The 20,518-nt window shown below is 38.3% G+C and overlaps 1 pseudogene; it reads right to left on the reverse strand.

Annotated features, from left to right (window-relative positions):
- Window positions 1–20,518, reverse strand: part of LOC113016850 (gamma-aminobutyric acid receptor subunit gamma-3-like) — a 187,537-nt pseudogene that overhangs the window by 103,089 nt on the left and 63,930 nt on the right.

Genomic DNA, 20,518 nt, shown 5'->3' on the forward strand with positions numbered 1-20,518 from the left:
GAATTTTGACCTTATTTTTCTTCCTTTCATCTGATTGGTCAATGTCATGTCAATCACAAATTTAACTATCCAATCAGAGAACAGATGGGTTTGGCTGTCGGAGGGGCACTTTTTTAAACTGCAGGTCCTTGAAGGGTAATACAGTTTGAAGCTGGAGGATCTCTATATAAATATCCGATAGAAGCTAGGTCACGTAACTTTCAGCAGTTGTTGAAAGGATAAAGTTGTGTTATATCAGTGGTTAGAAATACCATTATTACTTTAGGATTAGTTTAACACAAAGTCAGGGCTGACCTGGGACCATGGCTGTGAGTCACAGTGGGCAGCATAAAGGTCCTTTCACATCGGACGCAGGATGTGCTGCTAATGCTAACTAAAAGCAAAGGATCCAGAATTTGTTGCGCTGGCTGCTGAGCTCTGTGGGTTTTTGCAGCATAGGCAGCAGTCCACACACAAATCTTTTTTACACACACACAAATTATTTTTACACATACAAATCTTTTTTACACACACACAAATTATTGTAGTACAAATCAGTACAAAACTGATTTACAGGTACAAAATATTTATGACCACAATTAGGGTTAGGGCTGGAATAGACGGCTGGAGCCTCTGCTCTAATTGTGTCCTGACGCCACTAGGCTTTCTGTTGGATTCAACTGACAACCCAAAGCATTTCATAAGGACCTGGAAGGGTACCTTTCGCTTTACTATTAGAGATGGCACAATACCACTTTTTTATGTCCAGTACCGATACCGAATCATAAATTTGGATATCTGCCAATACCGTGCATCCCGTATAATGTATAATAGATTTTTTTTATATCTTGCTGCATTTTGTAGGAGTTGATACTCAAGTTTTAAAAAACAAAATACTAAAGCTATTCTGTTATACCTGTATGCAAAAAATACACTGCACCCAAAATATTTCATTTCATATTTCTTCAACGGAATTACACACTGCACAGATGGTACCTTCCCAAAGGAAAAACTACTATAGCTTACTAGTTTATATATTAGACTTAATAGTTAGTATATACAGTAATGGACTTATATGCATTTTACATCAGATGAAAACTTTGGTTGTAATAATCAGATAATTATTTATTAAAAGCTAGACATGAGAATAAGAAAGAAAAGTATTTCTTTGTGCCCCCCTTTCTCCTGTTAATTTCTCTGTTTGCACTGTTCATATATTTATATTATTTACTGTATGTATTGGTTAAAAAAGACTTTGTTGTAAAAAAAAAACTTCATCTAGAAATTAGAATTGTTGTGCCTTAATTTGTTTTTACATACATTCTATTTGAAATAACTAAAATTTGTATATTTATTTATTTTTGTTTGTCTGATAGCATTCATTTAAAAAAATAAATCGGACATTACAACCAGTTACTCACTACTTGAGTAGTTTTTTCACAAACTACTTTTTTACTCTTACTTGAGTAACTTTTTGGCCGACTACTTTTCACTTTTACTTGAGTAATAATATTTTAAAGTAATGCTACTCTCACTTGAGTACAATTTTTGGATACTCAACCCATCTCTGCTTGATTGCTTGTGGTCATAGCAACATAACAAGGACTGATTTATTTCCACTAGCTTTCTGGTGAAGCATTCCTGTTATCTGGGCTAACTGAAAACTTCCTTTTTTTCTTCTGGCCACTGCTTCCTGTCTAGGAGAGTGCAAGATCTATTCAGGTTACTACATTTTAAATCAACATCAGTGGAAGTTCAGGGTACTTGGATGGTGACCCTTAAGCAACATGCCATTTGGAGCTCGTACCATTCGAATTACCTCCAGCATATTCTCACTCTTGTCTTGTCATATTGTCATATTTGAATCAAAGCAGCACCTCCTCAGTATTGTTTTCTCAGGCACAGGTGTAACTCTTTAGCTTTAACTAGGACAAAGCACAGGTAACAGGCAGTACAGTCACAGTAGTTTTAGGAGAAAAATGATAGATTCTGTTCAAATGCACCCTTCATCAAAATAAACTTTAAAAAATATGTTATATGCTAGATTTCTTCTGTCTCTCTGATTACCATAATTAAGCATCATTAATGAGTTTTCTCATTGGGCCTATTTCAGAAATGAATTACTCCTTTGGATGTTGGATTGCCTACATGCTTAAAATGATACTAAATGCAAATCGAGTCCATTACAATGTGAAGCTGATCGCTGGGAGAGCTGTCATTTAGAGCTTCCATAAAAAGGTTCCAAAAATGAGTGAGACTACCATGCACAACTGGTTACGCCCAAAAAGTAATATATTACACATTACTTTTTTTTTTTTTAAGTAATGCAGTATCTCATTGAATTACTTGACGAAGAAATCCCTTCGGTACTCATTGACAGTGTTGGCTGTAACACGTTGCAAAGTAAAGCGTTTACACAGTTTCAATAAGAGTAATTTACCGTATTACTGTACATTAAATTCAGTAATAAGATTACAGTTACAATTATATAGTTTCTTGCATTACAAATGTGCTTACTGGATTATTCACACAGTAATGTTATTTCAATAACACGTTACTTTGTTACCATTACAAAGTATAACTGTGTTTACAGCCTGATACAAAAAGAGTTTTGAGGCCACTGGATATTTGGATATTTTACCCCTTTAAAACAAATGTACAATAAGATTTTCTTTTAATATTTCACATATTTTTGTTAAGTCATAAAGTTAGGGCTATGAAAATCTTCACCCTATTCTGACACATGGAGTTTTAGACGACTGCTATATGCTAGGACTTGCCTCTGCAAATTAGCATCACTAGACTTTCTGAGTAAGCAATAATTAACATAATTAATTAGTAATGCACAATCTGTGGCTGGTAAGCGAGCTTACTACCAAGTTAGAACTTAACCCTTTTGTTGTAATATAGCCCCTAAAAAGAAACATGGCAATGGCTAAAATGTTAATATTAAGATTTCAAAAAGTGAAGTTCAAAGTAAAACCAATGGCTCTATGTAGCCTATGCTTACATCCAGATTTATTTTTTTTACTTTTTAACTCATTCACTGCCATTGACGTCTAGCCGTCAATGGCAGTGAATGAGTCAATGGGTTTAACTCATTCACTGCCAATGGCTGGCAGTGAATGAGTTAAATAAACTTTTAAAAAAAATGATTAAGGACGAATACCATGATGCTGACATTTAAAATAAACAAGTGGCTGTTTTGCAACTGCAGGCCAAGAGAAAGGTACTACATTTTTCAGGTTAGGGTTACTTTTTCTTTTTTAAGTGAGAGCTGTTTTAGAAATGCTGATTACTGTGTGCCCTGTTATTGTGCTGATATTTTTCAATATTTTGTAAAAGAAGTCTTTCAAGGATACAGCCACATAATACCAGCAAAGACCCGAGAATGCACTCGTGTTCAGAGCAAAAGCCTATTAAGAAGATCTCAGGATAAAGCCCTCTCTGAGGACAACTTTGGCTCAAAGGGTGTTCTGGCTTTCGTGTTGTATCAGGGATATTTCTTTTATACAACACACAGGATGCAAGGGAAATTAAAAGCATTACACAGGCAGCTTCTCTGCAGTGGCTAGCTGTTAAATACAAGGTCCATTTATTTCTCTGTATAGGTATGCTTCGTTTAGCACTCGAGTACATTGCAGAACATGTATACTCCTGCTCTTCCTCTTAACGACTGCTTTTACACATTCCATGATTAAAGCTAACCACTGCAGATCCATAGCTTTACAACACCCCTCCTCTGACTATCAAATTGAGAAAATTTCAAGATCCACAAATTATTTATTAATGCATACTTGATCCTACTGCTTTTTCTGTTTAATTTATTTATTTCATGTTGTTGTTGTTTTTTTATCATGTAATGTGCTATTTTTTTTTTACAATATAAGGTTTTTATATTCTTGTATTTATTTCATCTCTTTATTATTACACATTTTTATATTGAGCTACTGATTTATGTATTTATCTTTTATGTTACATGTTCTATTTATGGACAGATTTTTTAAATTAAGTATGCTAAAAACTCACTGGCACATTGCTAGTAACAAGTTTGACCCAATGGACATGTTGACCATTCAGAAATGCTCTTCTGCATACCTTGGTTGTAACACGTGAATATTTGAGGTACTGTTGTCTTCATATCTGCTTGAAAGCAGTCTCTCCATTCTCCTCAAACACTAACAAGGCACTTTCACCGAGAGAACTGTGTCTCACTAACTATCTACTCTGTTGTCAGACGACCATTCTCTGTAAACCCTAGAGATGGTTGTGTGGGAAAACTCCAATAGATCAGTCGTTTATGAAACACTTCGATCAATCAGTCTGGCACCAATGACCGCATTATATTCAAAGACACTTAAATCAACCTGTTCTGATGCTTGGACCTGAACTTCAACATGCCTACACACCACTGTTCATGTGCCATGTGACAGGCTGCTTAGATGTTTGCTAGAACAAGCAGTTGAACAGGTGTCCCCAAACAAGTGACCAGTGGGTGGATAATTAAATTCTGTTTTTTCCTGTCTTCATCCACTCACCACCAACCGGTCGCAGCATATGGCCAGCCCTCTCTGAGGTTGGATCTGCTGGAGGTTTCTTCCTTTTAAAAGGGAGTTTTTCCTTCCCACTGCTGCCAAAACTCTTGCTCATAGGGGTCATATGGTTACTGAGGTTTTCTCTGTTTTCAATGTATTATTGTAGGGTCATTACCGTACAATCTAAAGCACTTTGAGGCAACTGTTGTTGTGATTTGGTGCTGTATAAATACAATTTTTTTTTAAAAAGTATCTGATGTGTTCGGGCTTAGCAACCAGTTAACAAATTATACCGCAATTAGGGACATCAAATTCATTTTCTCATACAGCTTATTTCCTCTTTCTAGCAGTATAAAGAATTTTAACTACACATTTCATTTTAACATAAGAAAAAGAACAAAAAACAAAAACAAAAACTGGGATGTATTTAACAGTATACTAAAAATATTGGGGTGACACACCAAAACAGAATTTCTAGTTTTATTATGCTCTTGTTAGATTTAGGTTACTAGAAGAAAAAAAAGAATTATATGCGCCATTAATTTCAAATTAAAATTGATATCATGTAAAATAGGCACATATGAAAAACAAATAATATTTATAATTTTGAAATCCATAATAATCTGTTTTTTTAAAAAAAACATTGCTTTACTGATTCTTATGATTATTACATTATTACCAACTTACAACAATCTTGTCAGAGGGGGCCACTAGGGGGCTGCAAACTTGGGGGCGTGGCCAGTGCCACAATTTTTTTTTTCCAGACTTTACATTTAGGGTGTCTCATCTCTTCTTTCACCACAGAGATTTTTCTCACTCCTTTTTCTTCCTACTTTGGTTTAATTTAGTTTGTAACAAAAGCATTTTTTAGTTTTTTTTGTTGACTTGTTTTAAGTAGTGTCACTTGATTGATGCATTTTGTACTCATGTCGCCCCTTCAGTGTTATCAAGAATCTCTGATTTAACTGCTGAATCACCCTGAAGGGGCTTCTGTTAGAATAATGATCAGTTTGCCATACATTAGCTTCTATTATGCTAATTACAACATGTAGGTGGGTGGATACTTGTAAAGGAACAGCGCTGTACAGTCCAGAACAGGATTCTCATGAGATGTTTAACACAAAGTTACAATTATTAAGATTTCACTTTATGTTTTTTGTTTCCTCTGATATACATTAGATGCATTCAGTGCATTTAAAACTCTTGTTCTATTGCATTTTTAAGTGCCAGTCTCATGCTTGATTATAATTACTTACAAGAAATTATTTATAACATCCATCTCAATAGAGTGATCGCTTTTCACAGAGTGAAAAGTAGAGCTGTCAGAGCGGACTTCCTCAGTTACCTCACGCTGCTCTGGCCCTTCATCAATGAAACCTATGGTATCAAAAGACGTCAGGTTTGACTGCTAAAAGATGTTCTCCAAAGTCCTGGTAACTAGGGTATGGTAGGCCCGAGACCCAAAATCACAACACAAAGAAAAAACAACAACAACAATTCAGAAGCCATTCTAGGATGTTTCTGTGGATTGTAGTGTCTAAAGTCTGTGTGCCCCCACTTAGGATCAATATGAATTTGTTTTTCATTGTTGGCTTCAATCAATTGTATTGTTATGCGCGTCTGAATACAGTGAAACAATCCAAAGACTGAGCACCCAAGTAAGCCTGCTTGCCGCTGTGAACTTACTTCTCTTCTTTGCTTCCTCTTAGCTTGTTGAACACCACCGGGGCTGCAGCTGAAAGAATAAGGCTCAGATTGCTCATGCACATCTAATCAATGTAGCCAGTTCATTTATTGGAATACACAATTGTAATTATAAGTCAGGACTTCACACATCTTAATGATAGAGCTGTGATACTGATTAGTTTATTAACTGACACAGTCAGTGTTTTGGTCAGCTTTCCTTATATTTTATTTATAATTTATTTTTATTCTCTAATACTGTAGTTTTGTCTTTCAATAAAAATATACTAATGCTACTAGTCCTGTCAGCATTTGCAAACACTTCCTCATTCATATAAATACACTCATAGATAGGGAAATGGTTGTTTTCCTCCAACTCAATCCATTCAAAACTGTGTGCTCCGGACAGATTAGTATCCCAGATAGTGAAAGCCCTTGGTCCTCTTTCTGTTTATGTTAAATCCTCTATCAGGAATTTAGGTGTCACTTTTGACTCAACTCTCACATTGGATGGGCATGTGAAACCTCTGGTTCGCTCTTGTTTTTATCATTTAAGAAATGTGGCTAAGTTAAGCCCTATTTTATCTCACCCTGAACTGGAGATTGCTATACATGCATTTATTTCCTCATGCTTGGACTATTGTAACTCTTTGTTTATGTGTCTAAGCAAAGGTCCTCTGGATCATCTGCAGGTTGTGCAAAACGCTGCAGCTAGGCTGTTGACAAAATCCTCCAAGTATTCACATGTGACACCATTGCTATTTCAGCTACACTGGCTTCCTGTTGAATTTAGAGTACATTTTAAGATCCTGGTCTTGACATTTAGAGCCTTGCATGGACTGACACCTCCCTACATCTCCGATCTGCTACAGCCCTTTGTCCCTAGCAGGTCCCTGAGGTCATCTGATCAGGGCTTACTTGCTATAAAACAGACTAAGATGAGAACTAAGGGTGACAGAGCTTTTGCCACTGTGGCCCCGAGACCGTGGAACTCTCTCCCTCATACATTAAGAGCTGTGGACTCGGTAGTTATTTTTAAAAAACAACTCAAAACTCACCTTTTTAAAACTGTTTTTGGTTAAATTTCTGCCTGTTTTATATTGTCTGATAGCCACCATCAACATCAGCCTGACTGGTGATAATATGTAAGGTTAGAGAAGCAGGGTAAGGAAAAGATATCTGGGGTATGTTGAAGTCCTTTTGTAGCACAGGTCCCAGAATACAAGCCATCCATAAACGTTGGGTTACCGGGGCGCTGGAGCGTTGGGGCGCATCTTTACTGTTATAGGGTGTGAGCGAGGCAGGGTACACCCTCGCCAGGTGTTATTTCATTACAGAAACACAGGGATACAGCCAACCACCACACAGTCTCACATCCATACATACAACCAATTTAGAATCAACAACTGACCTGATATGAATGTCTTTGGATTGTGAAAAGATGCCAGAGGAAATCCATGGAATTAGGACACAGCAACATTGAAAGCACAACATATACAAGGAAGAATTGTAAATGCTGGCCTTGCATTTCATGGGTGGAGTTTGCATGTTGTTTATTTGGGTTATTCTGAATGGCTGTCTGCCTCTCTGTGGTAGCACAGCAACAGACTGGATAAGCTCCACCCCCAATCCCAATTGGATAAGTGGAAGAAAATGGATAAATGGACAACATTTAGAAACTTGGAGACTTGGATTCTACTAAAGTCAAAAGCCAAAAATGTCGTCTCTTAGTTTTAGTCAATTAAAATCTGCTGCACAAATAAATAGTCTGACACACATCAAAACGTACTTAATGGTCCTTCTCTCCAAACACTAATACCTGATTTAGACTTCTGCAAGAAATCTACAGCATAACCAGAAACTCATTTTAACCTTCCATGCCATTCACTCATTGCAGGCTTGGTCGACCCAACATGTAGTTAGATTTTTCAGTTACTGGCCATCATCTGGGGTTGGAAATTACCAATAGCTATAAACTCTACAGGCAGCCCATCAGTTTAACGCTCTATATTGGAGCTATATTTAACTGAATTGTGCCTTTTAAAAAGGGAACTTCAGAGGGTTATATATTAAAAGAGTTCATCTGCTGAAATACAGGTTGGCTTTTACTGTGAAGAAGGCAGAGGAAAATAACATAGCTATGGATTATACAATGACAAAAAAGGCTTACTGTAGACTAACCTCTTTGTCAAAACAGTGGGCATGTGTTTGGCTGAGCCGTAATATGTTGCATTAGGTGCTTCTCTGTACTGTTCGTGACAAATTAGGCGCTCTTGTTTCCTCCCCATTTCAGTTGCATTAACACACCAAGCAGAAGTGTTAGCAAATCAACCGGGACAAGAAGTGTCAAACACTGGCCCTAGCTGGCATTTGGTTTAGTCACAGTTTGGTAACCTTAGTAATAGTTCCAAAGACTATCTTTCAAAATGACTGTGCGAGTCCTGCCGGCTCCTTGGAGTACAAAGTAGAAAATCAACTTAATGAACTGTGAGTTCAGCAACACCATTTTGCATCCCAAATTGAATTTATCCGCTTTCACTTTCAGAGAAAACCTAAACATCCTCTGCTGTGGGAGTCCACAGTGAAAGTGTAATAGGTAGACTTAAAACAACTTTGTACAGTGCAGTCTTTTAAAATGTAGTCCATTGGGCTTGAATACAAAAAGGCTGCATCTGTTTTATAATTGGGAATATTTTACACCGCCAGTCAACTGCTCCAGGTAAGCATATTGTGACTGAGCAGGTTCAGATGAAGTACTTTCATCATTTAGTCTGTTTGTAAACCAATACATTTTTTATATTGGAAGACAGAAATTAAAGGAGAAAAATATGCATATCTGACTCTATTGACAGCGGCAGAACAGACCCTTTGGATTCAAAATAATAGGAGGTTGCTTCCATTTAGTCTGCTGCACTCCACTGAAGGCCAAATAACAGACTGCTTATGCGTTTAGTTGTCTGAAAAGTAGCTATTTTCTCATTACTGCTCATCAACCTTTCAGCTTCAGCTCTTCATATGTTTTATTGAATCTGATCAGACCCTCCATTATGAAAAAGCCATTGATCCATGTCCTGGTCTTTCTCCAAACCCATTTTTCCCCCTCACAGTTGAACTTTGTTCTTGTGATTTTCATGCCAGTCAAAAAGATGCAGTAACTAAATGAAGAAAACTGGAATAAAATGAGGCTCATCTCTACTGAGACCCAAACTGCTGTCTAATTGAATAGCAGAATACTTTCATAGCAGCAATTTTAAACTCACCAACTTGATGAATTCAAGCTTATTCATAGGACATAGGGAAACAAAAAGAGTGTCCACACCTGTCTTTCTTGGCTTCTGCCGCAACACAAACAGCTGTGATGGGCCACGTGGCCTCCAAATACAGCATGAGGAATGACAGCTTTCGTGTCTGATGATGCTAATATCGGGCAGTGGACAAATGTGTTTGTGTGCAGATGGGGCAGACGATGGAGATAAAGCCATAACTCACCATATCAATGGATGACACAGGGCCGATGCTGTTGATATAGATGCCCACATCTATGACTGTTGGTTTCTCTGCAAAAGCCAGAAGGAATAAAAGTGAGCACATATTGTAGATGAATGTAACATTTGTCAAGTTTTTTCATCCTGAAGTGTAAACCTGCAACATAGTCAGACCCCAGAATCAAATATATAGTCAAGTTGCAAACAACAGTCGTCATCATTCACTTCATCGTTCACCTAGAAGAGAAAGACTAACACCCTTAAAGTCAGAACAGCTCCACAGTGTTTCCTGGAGCAGCTCTGGTTACCATGGCAATTAATAGCATTTCCAGGTGGTACATAGGATCTTGGGTTATTTTGCTTGGCAACAACATTTGAAACGATTGCACAAAGCAAAAACTGGTTGCGTGTGTGTTTGGTGGTTGTAGAAATGGTTTATATGAGGTTTAGGTGAGATTCAGAGGTTTCTATGGATACGACTTCAAGTTACAGCCTATTACGGAATCTCGCCCCTTGTGCCCCCTCCCCTCCCGATACCGGGGTTGCTGGGGCTCAAATCTCCAAAACAGTTGGCAGTCAAGGCGCTTTACATTCTATGGTAAACGCTACAATAATAGAGGAAAAATCCCAACAATGAGGAAGTGCTTGGCAACAGTGAGAAGGAAAAGCTCCCTTTTAACCTCAAGAAACATCTGGCAGAACCAGGCTCAGGGAGGGGCAGCCATCTGCCGTGACCGGTTGGAGTGATGGGGGTAAGACAGGACAAAAGATGCATTGTAGAATGATTAAAAAAAACCAAAAAAACAGAAGACAATCTCTGATTGTTTGACAGCAGAGCCATTGCGATGACTAATGGTAGACCAGGACTGCCTCATCTGACCCAGAAGTGTCTTGAGGATACTCCAAGAGAAACTGTAAAGGATTGCTGGGGAATAGGATGTTTCTTCAACCAGGATGCAACTTTGAATAAGCAGAAGTAAAATACATGGATGGATGGTTCATGTTAGTGAACAAATGTTAAATTAAAAATTAATCTTGTGTTTCATTCAATATTCTCTATGGATTTTCGTCTTAACTCCATACGTGGTGACCTGGTTTCAACATAAAGTGAATTTTAAAAAAAATTTATTTTCCATGGGGCTTCCACTGCTATCCGCTTTTTCTAACTTGATATAACTGGGAATTTATGGGCCCAAATGCTGCTTCTATTCTCATGAACAAAGAAGGACCAAAGCACCAGTGGGAGCTAAAAGTAGTCCACATTCTTTCAGCTCCAATGAAGTGATCAGTGTTGTTTTCTCAGCTTTGCAGCATTCAGGAATCCATTAAACAGGCCATTTATGACGTTGAGACAAGCTGAAATTTTGAAGGAAAATAACACTATGATATGTGTTCAAAACAAAAATAAAGCATTCATATAACTTTGGATGTGAAATTATTTTAGGGTTAACATTTACTGATTTGCCAGTTAGCTAAGTTGTATAGTCTGACGTATAGTCTGACAAAGTGACCCAATGTTTTAGTTTAGACTAGTTATCAGAGATGTGGACTCGAGTCACATGACTTGGACTCGAGTCAGACTTGAGTCATTAATTTTATGACTTTAGACTTGACTTGAAAAAATGTTCTAAGACTTGTGACTTGACTTGGACTTTTACACCAATGACCTGGGACTTGAATTGGACTTGAACCGGTTTACTTGAAAAGACTTGATATTTCACCCCAAATATAAAATTTAACATACATATTATATAGAAAGTGTGCACCATTAATTCAATTCATTGATTCATTTATTCAAACCACACTCCGTACGTATGTGTGCGTGAGCTGTAGCACAGTCAATCAAATTAACCAGATTTTAAAAAAAAAAACGCTCAAAAATGCTGCAAGGAGTTATTTTTTTCAGGTACATAAACTATGAAGTAGTCAACAAAAAACTGAAATGCAATATGCAAAAGATGCAAGAAGAGAATCACAGACAGAGATGGAACAACTTCCAACTTTCTCCGACAGTTGAAGTTGCATAAAGAACGGTAGGTGGTGCTTCTCTCTTGCTACGATGAGATCATGACTTCATCTAACAAGCAAATCTTGTCCAGGCTACGTTGGTGATACAGTTTTTTTTTAATGTGTATGATATTTTTGTCATGCGATTTTAAAGCTGGCCCTACAAGCGCATCCAAGAATACCATGCAGCTTATCTCAGAACTGTCGGTGAAAATTATTCTTGGAGCTAAGTTTAATTGAGCTGCATTTTATAGAGGTGCAATTTCACAATTTGCGTATATTTTCTAAGTTCACTATTTCGTCATGTGTTGAGAAAAAACACAGATTTAAAAATGACATGGTCTAATATTTACATTTAGCATATAACTGCAACATTCTTCGTTTTTTTTTTTTTTTTTTTAAAGACTCGAAAGGACTTGAAATTCAAAGTTTCAGACTTGTGACTTTACTCGGACTCGGATTTTTTGTCTAAAAAATATTTACTTCCCCTTGTTTTTCCTGGTCCTTCCAGGATACAATGCAGCACCTCAGCTAATGGCCAACAAGAATTAAACAGCATTAATCTCGTTGAAATGACAGCAAACTAACAATCTGTCTCTCTGTGTCAGCCCTGTGTTAGATTCGCGACCATACCAGGTTGTACCCCACCTTTTGCCCTATGGAAGCTAGGTTAGGGTCCAGCACACCCGTGACCCTTCTAAAGATAAGCAGAAGGGAATGGATGGATGACACTAACAATGAGATAAAGTCTGTCCAATACAGTGAGATCATAAAAAAGAGTATTAAGAGTATTAGAAGTACCAGCTCTCAATGAAAACTGAGTAGTATTTTTTGCCTGTAATGCACAATGATAATAGAAGTGGCTCCTGCAGTATAAATGTGAAAATTTCTCTCTGGGTGCTCGGGCTTCCTCCCACAGTCTAAAGATATGCTTGTTAGGTTAAGTGGTAATTCTAAATTGGCCAAAGGTGTGAATGATTTTCTTTATCTCTTTTTTAGGCCTGTGACCACTGGCAGCCTGTCGAGAGTGTACCCTGCCTGTTGACCATTGTCCCCTGAGATAGACTCCAGCCCCCACTGACCCTGAAGTGGATAAGTGTTTAAAGACATTAAGAGACATTAATGAATGGATGGACGTCTCATGTGGTACTTAGACTCTGAGTGAGTAGAATCATTTTTTAAGTAAAGTATCTCAGCTGTTACATGGCTCGCTGATTTGCTTCAGATTTTAAGATCCTACTCCGGACAAACTATGCTACTTTGGCAAACCTCTACCTTGTCACTTATTGGCATCAACAGCTCAAATCTTCAGTTTGTACAATACTTTGATTTCCCATGTGTGCTTTGAAAAATGCCCGAATGCTAATTAGCAAAATCTTGAGTAACCCTAGAGCATTATTAAGGGTTTCATTCAATTATGAGTGAGGTTGAAATGCTGAGTTAATTAAAAAGTTTTATTAAGTAAAATTATTTTGGTGAGATATAATCTATATACTTCACAAACCTGATGATCTGTGAAATATATAAAGTGGGAGCCCCAAGAGAGAAACGTGTTTGCCTTCTTTTGTTGGATTTTGCTGAGGAAGCTAAGGAAACAAACTTTCAGGCAACCGTTGTTTAGTTGGAGGAGAGTTTTCTAACTGCTGGGACTCTTCTGGGTGAGTTAACTTCTCAACATTCTTGTTCAGAAACAAGCTAAGCCATCAACAATGATGTGCTAATGGCTATAGCAGCTATTGCTGTTGCTAGTATGTATGAAGAAAAGATAAGAAAGAACGTATGTATGAATGTCTAAACAGCAGATTCTTTTTTTAATGTTACTCTAACAAGTTTTGAACATTTTTTTGATGAATGACTCATTGCTGACCCGGTCCAAAGATGGCAAGCCACCCCTCCAGGATTCGTTAACATGTATGATCTCAAAATAAATTGAAATTCTTTGGATGGACTTTGAAATGTACAAATTCTACTTAAGTGGTTGGAGAGAACTGCATTTCATTGTTCCTCTGCACATCCTGCAAGGAGAGACTTTACTGCTGGACTCACTCAAATAAGAGGTGTCAGCTGACACTAGAGACACTGAGTCAAATCCCCCGGAGGTATGTTTTGTTTATTGTTTTCCATTATTTGGGCCCATTTTTCCTTTTATGTAATGCTATTGTTTTTTATTGTATATGTAAGTTATTATTCATATTATCCAAATGAATAAAAGTTCCTCAAACTCATTCATCCACTTTGCTCCAGTAGTCGAACCTTAGCAATTGGTACTCATGTAATTATTAAAATCTGTATCCCAACTATTGAAAAGGGTGTTACACTTGGCTTGCTAATGTGCTTCAACAGTGAGTAGAAATTAGCACGTTAGCATTCCAGCATGAACCTTTAGCTTTCGAATCGGTAGAATCTTAGTCTAGTTTTGGCAAAATACTCATCAATGCCAAATAAAAGTTTACTTAAATGATCCCTTGACCAAATGACTGACGATAATTAAATTGCTAAATACTGGTTTGAACCAGAATTGATTTTTTAATTTTTGAAGTACTGTGATGATTGCATTCATCACATTCAGCTCTTTGCCAATAGAGCCTCTTCTGCTAATGCTGGCTATAAAGAGATCACTTCTGTTATTTCTGTTTAAGGGACAGGAAACAAAATCTATTCATTTCACTCGTCGTTATCTGAAATGTTTTTTTCTTTAAGACAGACTTGTAAAAATGTCAGCACACCCTTTAATGTGTCTAAAAATAAAAACAGATTAATCTCTTTCATGGCTTAATTCAATCCACTCAAAGAAGCTTGTACATGTTTCCCATGCTTCTCTCTGCCAAACTGTAGCAATTCACTTGTGTGCTGGCGTATAGACGGGACACACAAACTTCACACTTCACTGCATCGCACAAAAAAATAATGTTCTACCTTTTGAGGGCCACTGAATGCAACAACTGCACAGCCTCTTTTAGACAATAGTGTGAGTGCCGTTTGAGCTGTTTTGGTTACAGCACATATTGCAAGGTTAAGCACAGAGCACGTGTGAGAGCTCTTGTACCTCTAGCCATGTGAGATGGTGTAATAGTGGGTTTGAGTTTGTTTTTTTTTTGCAGGATTGTGACCAACATGTTATAAGGATTTGGAACCTTTTTATTGTATTTTGAGATATTAACAAAGATAGATAGATAGATAGATAGATAGATAGATAGATAGATAGATAGATAGATAGATAGATAGATAGATGTAGGCACCAGTGTTGGTCAAGTTACTTGAAAAAAGTAATCAGTAACTAATTACCGATTACTTCCCCAAAAAAGTAATCCCGTTACTTTACTAATTACTTATTTTCAAAAGTAATTAACTCATTCACTGCCATTGACGTCTATAGCCATCAATTGCAGTGCATGAGTCAATGGGTTTAACTCATTCACTGCCAATGGCTGGCAGTGAATGAGTTAATTACTTAGTTACTTTTTAAAAACATGATTTACAACCTGAATAGGTGATAAAGCGATAGATCTTTCAGCCCAATTCTACTTTTTCTGCATAATCCATCATACAAAATGTAATCAAATGGAAAAGTCTCTTTTTAAAACTTGTTTTATTAGTTTTAACCTTTTAACTTTATGCACCAAGCAAAAATGTAATTATATGCAACATTCTCTGACTGGAAGAAATTTGTTTAACATTTAAACCTATTTTCTGCACATTCCAGCACATAAAATATTTGGGTTTTTTTGTGTTTACACTCACTCTTTCAAATAGATGCAAGTAAAACACAGCAGAAAATAAATAACATCAAAGACTAGCGGTCCTGTTGGTCTATTTTCACCTGTAAAGCAGGAGTAAGGTAGGCGGAGGTTTACCCTGGTGCTGATGTGCCGCAGCAGTCAGTTGAAGAATCCGCGAGTTTCTCTGTGAGTTTCCCATTACGTCATAGCGCACTCGGTGCTTGCTTGGAAGTTTAAGGGGGTTTTTTCGCTGTAAAAATACGTTTTCTTCCCACACACAACGTACACTAATGTTTTTGTCACTTTTTATGGAATCAAAGTCGAAGTAAGGTTAGTACTTCCACGCTTTAAACGCTGCACGCTCATACTCTCTCCCTCATTGATATATGATCCATTGTTGATCTGCACACAGCTGTTGTCACTAACGGCGCACTCGCTTACGTCACTGTCATGAGACACTGACATGTCATCACAGTTTTAGTAACGCAGCGTTCCTACGGGAAAGTAACGGTAATCGAATTACCATTTTTGCAATAGTAATCCCTTACTTTACTCATTACCTGAAAAAAGTAATCAGATTACAGTAACGCGTTACTGCCCATCTCTGGTAGGCACGGTGGTTAGCACTGTTGCCGCACAGCAAGAAGGTCCTGAGTTCAATTTCACCATCAGGCCAGGGTCTTTCTGTGTGGAGTTTGCATGTTCTCCCCGTGTTTGCATGGGTTCTCCCCGGGTACTCCGGCTTCCTCCCGCAGTCCAAAGACATGCAGTTAGTGGGGATAGGTTAATTGGTCAATATAAATTGCCCATAGGTGTGAATTTGGGAGTGAATGTGAGTGCGAATGGTTGTCTGTCTCTATTTCTTAGCCCTGAGACAGACTGGTGACCTGTCCACGGTGTACCCCGCTTCTTGCCCTATGACAGCTGGGATAGGCTCCAGCCCCTGAAAAGGATAAGCAGAAGCGAATCGATGGATGGATGGAGATATATATATATATATATATATATATATATATATATATATATATATATATATATATATATATATATATATATATATATATATATATATATATATATATATATATCTCCATAGGTCCCTCATCCTATTCATGTAACCCACCAGGGTTTGATCTGTGGAGGATTCATATTGTACATACTGTCTGTATATATAGAAGAGCTCACTGGATATTTTCTCCTTTGTTGGTCCATTAACTGTAAATCCTAGAGAGGCTATTCAGGAAAGTACCAATCAGCTCTCTGAACCATGCCACATAAGTCACTTAAATCATATTACTTCCTCAGTCTGATACTCGATTTGAACTTGAGCAGATGAACGTGCCTACATGCCTAAATGTGCTGAGTTGCTGCCACGTAATTGGCTGAGAAATACCAAGGGCTCAGAGACGAGCTCGAGAAAATGTGGAGGGTGAAGGTAACAGTGGTCCAAGTGGTACTTGGAGCACTAGGTGCGGTGACTCCCAAACTGGGCGAGTGGCTTCAGCAGATCCCAGAAACAACATTGGAGATCTCTGTCCAGAAGAGCGCAGTCCTAGGAACAGCTAAGACACCGCAGCTGGACCCTCAAGCTCCCAGGCCTCTGGTAGAGGACCCGAGCTTGAAGAATAGACCGCCCACAGGGGCGAGTGGGGAATTTATATATATATACAGTGGGGCAAAAAGTATTTAGTCAGCCACCGATTGTGCAAGTTCCCCCACTTAAAATGATGACAGAGGTCAGTAATTTGCACCAGAGGTACACTTCAACTGTGAGAGACAGAATGTGAAAAAAAAATCCATGAATCCACATGGTAGGATTTGTAAAGAATTTATTCGTAAATCAGGGTGGAAAATAAGTATTTGGTCAATAACAAAAATACAACTCAATACTTTGTAACATAACCTTTGTTGGCAATAACAGAGGTCAAACGTTTACTATAGGTCTTTACCAGGTTTGCACACACAGTAGCTGGTATTTTGGCCCATTCCTCCATGCAGACCTTCTCGAGAGCAGTGATGTTTTGGGGCTGTCGCAGAGCAACACGGACTTTCAACTCCCGCCACAGATTTTCTATGGGGTTGAGGTCTGGAGACTGGCTAGGCCACTCCAGGACTTTCAAATGCTTCTTACGGAGCCTCTCCTTTGTTGCCCGGGCGGTGTGTTTTGGACCATTGTCACGTTGGAAGACCCAGCCTCGTTTCATCTTCAAAGTTCTCAATGATGGAAGGAGGTTTTGGCTCAAAATCTCACGATACATGGCCCCATTCATTCTGTCCTTAACACGGATCAGTCGTCCTGTCCCCTTGAAAGAAAAACAGCCCTATAGCATGATGTTTCCACCCCCATGCTTCACAGTAGGTATGGTGTTCTTGGGATGCAACTCAGTATTCTTCGTCCTCCAAACACGACGAGTTGAGTTTATACCAAAAAGTTCTACTTTGGTTTCATCTGACCACATGACATTCTCCCAATCCTCTGCTGTATCATCCATGTGCTCTCTGGCAAACTTCAGACGGGCCTGGACATGCACTGGCTTCAGCAGCAGAACACGTCTGGCACTGCGGGATTTGATTCCTTGCCGTTGTAGTGTGTTACTGATGGTGACCTTTGTTACTTTGGTCCCAGCTCTCTGCAGGTCATTCACCAGGTCCCCCCGTGTGGTTCTGGGATCTTTGCTCACCGTTCTCATGATCATTTTGACCCCACGGGATGAGATCTTGCGTGGAGCCCCAGATCGAGGGAGATTATCAGTGGTCTTGTATGTCTTCCATTTTCTGATGATTGCTCCCACAGTTGATTTTTTCACACCAAGCTGCTTGCCTATTGTAGATTCACTCTTCCCAGTCTGGTGCAGGTCTACAATACTTTTCCTGGTGTCCTTCGAAAGCTCTTTGGTCTTGGCCATGGCGGAGTTTGGAGTCTGACTGTTTGAGGCTGTGGACAGGTGTCTTTTATACAGATGATGAGTTCAAACAGGTTCCATTCATACAGGTAACGAGTGGGGGACAGAAAAGCTTCTTACAGAAGACGTTACAGGTCTGTGAGAGCCAGAGATTTTCCTTGTTTGAGGTGACCAAATACTTATTTTCCACCCTAATTTACGAATAAATTCTTTACAAATCCTACCATGTGAATTCATGGATTTTTTTTTCACATTCTGTCTCTCACAGTTGAAGTGTACCTCTGGTGCAAATTACTGACCTCTGTCATCATTTTAAGTGGGGGAACTTGCACAATCGGTGGCTGACTAAATACTTTTTTGCCCCACTGTATATATATATATATATATATATATATATATATATATATATATATATATATATATATATATATATATATATTAGGGGTGCAACGATACTCGTATCGATATTGAACCGTTCGATACAGTGCTTTCGGTTCGGTACGCATATGTATCGAACAATACAAAATTTTTAATTTATTTTATCAACTTTCCTTCTGACGATGCTGTCTGTGTTGAGCACTCAGTGGATCTGCGCTCGACAGTGCAGCCTAGGCGGAGTAGTCGAACGCAGATTCACTGAGCGCATGGCAAGTTAGCGAGACAGAAGTTAAGCTCTCCTTGCAACATGGCAAATTGAACCTCCCCCACCCTCATTCAGATGTGGCGTTTGGAACTATTTTGGTTTTCATGTGACGTATGACCCTGAAGGTAAGCGCGTCATGGACTAAAGTAAAACAGTATGTTGGATGTGCCACACAATGCTCAGTTACATTGGTGCGAACTAGTGTGTTAGCGCAGTTAGCTCGTTAACGTGTTGGCCATCCAGCCCCACGCACGGGGCGATCCGCGGTAGCTCGATAACGGAGATTTCTCCGTGTTGTGGCGTTAACGTCATTTCAACGAGATTAACGCTGACAGCACTAGTGGGAACACAACGAATATGACTGCACATTTACTCCGACATCATCCTAGTGCAAAGACAAGTGGAAGCAGACAAAAACAACAAGTACGCATGCTACAAACTTTACCCGAGTCATTTAGACAGCCGTTAGCACATGATTCTCCTTATGGGGACCTGATATGTTTAATATGCTACTGAGAATATAGCCCAGAAGAAGCGTATAGTATAGCTTTTATTTTGGAAAGAGCCATTTCTCTGTAATAAACTCTCTTTTCCAAAGATGAGTGATTTCTCAATCAGATAGATTTATTATTTTATCCCTTTGTTGTTTCAGCAACATTAAATTTAAAAACTGTACTTTTGAGTTAAAATATATATTTCTAATTGTAATAAATGACAAATTAAAAAGGGATGAACATTTTTTTTTGTATCGAAAAAATATCGAACCGTGACACCAAAGTATCGAACCAAATCGTGAATTTTGTGTACCGTTGCACCCCTAATTAATATATTAATATATATATTAGAGGTGGGAATCACCATACATCCCACAATACGATATTATCACAATACTTAACGCACGATATGATATTATTGCAATTTTTTAAAATATTTTGCGATATTCAGATTCTGTACATAAAGGTAAACTTTATCAGTATTCGTTTTATCTAATATCAAAGTCTCGCACTCAGTCTCTCATTTCAGTCAGTTTTATTGTTGACAAACTGAATGGTTTGTATTACAGTCTAGTCCAACTTAACTGAATGCAACCATCTGGTACAATTATAGCTATTCTGAACTATAACATATATAAAAACTATGCAGCCCATTCAGCAACTGAAGAATTTGAAAGTAAATTAAAACAAAATATAATTTTACATTAAATAAAAAAGTTTTAAACTTAATTAAAATAAAACATGTCTTAAAGTAAACTGTCATGTTTATTGCTACCAAAAAAAAGTTAAACACATTTGGACAGTGAAGGAATGTCAGGGTTCTTGCTCAGAAAAAGGATCAACATTGTCAGGGTCCTGGGACTGGGCGACCCAGGATCCCTGAGCAGTCATGTATTATATTATTATTATTATTATTGTTGTGTATTTTGGTGTTGCTCCCCCTTCCCTGTGCTTGTGTATATGTGTGTGTGGGTGGCTGAGCACTTGTTTATAGGCGGCGTCAGGCCTGGAGGGTGTGGCCCTGCAAGGGGACTGGCCACACCCGAAGCCACACACCTGCTGCTGATCAG

Source organism: Astatotilapia calliptera, chromosome 23, assembly GCF_900246225.1.
Source record: "Astatotilapia calliptera chromosome 23, fAstCal1.2, whole genome shotgun sequence".
In the NCBI taxonomy this organism is placed as follows: domain Eukaryota; kingdom Metazoa; phylum Chordata; class Actinopteri; order Cichliformes; family Cichlidae; genus Astatotilapia; species Astatotilapia calliptera.